We start from the raw sequence: 1,574 nt of genomic DNA, 5'->3' as shown, positions 1-1,574 counted from the left end.
CTGAAACCAGACAAATCAACACATTTTGGCTCTAGTTTACAAACTCAAAGGGAAATCTGTGGCGAGAGAAAAAGTTGGTTCTGGATCCAAACAACTCATCTCTATGGCAACAGTCGCAATGCAGGGATTGATCTGAATGGTGCAAGTTTCCATCATAGCTAAACAGTGATGTTATAAAAACAATCAAAGAGACTAAAAAGGTGAATTCTGGGCTAACAGCCCAATGAGTGAAGAGGAGTTTAAAGGTTCTGAAGGGTCTCTGGCTGATTGGATCTTTAGAGAAAACAGTGATTTTCTACAATCTGAAGGTTTTCTATTTATTTCAATGGAAGATGGAAACTGATCCAAAGTGGCTTTTTGTTATCAAGACAATTATTCTTATTGCCACATTGCCAGATAGGACACTGTAAAAAAAAAAAAGAAACTAATCCAAAGTGGAATATTTGGAGATGATCTACATCTCTAAAAACCCAAAGCTCTAGCAGAGTTGTACTAAAGGAGATGAACATTTAGATGTTTGATGGGTTGAAATAGTCAAAAGGATGATCAGAGAAGTTAAAGAGCAGGAATGTCCAGAAGCATCTAGAAGAATGAATAAGAACCAGGAGGACAATAGAGCTGAATCAGCATCACCCCATGAAGACATCTGGACTCACCGAGCCTTTCTGCAGTTCCTCACAGCTGGAACCAGTCTATGTCGTCCTCCCTCTGATGTGTTGTACTTCTCCAGGTCTAACTCATCCAGAACCTCTGACATCTGCAGCATGTAGGCAAGAGCTGAGCACTGGATCTCTGAGAGCTTCTTCTCTGATCTGTTCTCTGATTTCAGGAACTGTTCGATCTCCTGTAATAGTGAGAGGTCCTTAATCTCCAACAGACACTGAAAGATGTTTATGCTTCTATCAGGAGAGATTCTATCAGTGTTCATCATCTTCAGACTGTTGATGACTCTCTGGATGGTTCCTGGACTGGTCTCCATCTGACCCAGCAGGCCTCCTAAGAGGCTCTGGTTGGACTCCACAGAGAGGCCATGAAGGAAGCGAGCAAACAGGTCCAGGTGGCCATTTGTACTTCTGAGGGATTTCTCCATAGCTTTCTTCATGAAGTCCTCCAGAGATGTTTCTCTGTGTTCTCCTCCCAGGAAGTTCCTCACCACCTCTGTGTTCCTGCTGGTGAAACAGTGGAGCATGTAGACTGCAGCCAGAAACTCCTGGACGCTCAGATGAACAAAGCAGTAGACTGGTTTCTGGAAGATCAAGTTCTCTCTTTTGAAGATCTCTGTACAAACTCCTGAGTACACCGAGGCCTCTGTGACATCTAGACAACACTGCTCTAGGTCTTCTTGGTAGAACATGATGTTTCCTTTCTCCAGATGTTCCAAGGCCAGCCTCCCCAGCTTCAGGAGAACTTCCCTGTCAGCCTCCATCAGCTCCTGTGGAGTCGTCTCATGTACTTCATGGTACTTGTTCTTCTTTCTCCTGGTCTGGACCAGCAGGAAGTGTGAGTACATGTCAGTCATGGTCGTGGGCAGCTCTCCTCTCTGCTCTGTGGTCAACAGGTTCTCCAGAACCGTA

Source organism: Cyprinodon variegatus, unplaced genomic scaffold (assembly GCF_000732505.1).
Source record: "Cyprinodon variegatus isolate N-32 unplaced genomic scaffold, C_variegatus-1.0 Scaffold324, whole genome shotgun sequence".
NCBI lineage: Eukaryota > Metazoa > Chordata > Actinopteri > Cyprinodontiformes > Cyprinodontidae > Cyprinodon > Cyprinodon variegatus.
Note: the sequence above shows the minus strand (reverse complement) of the source record.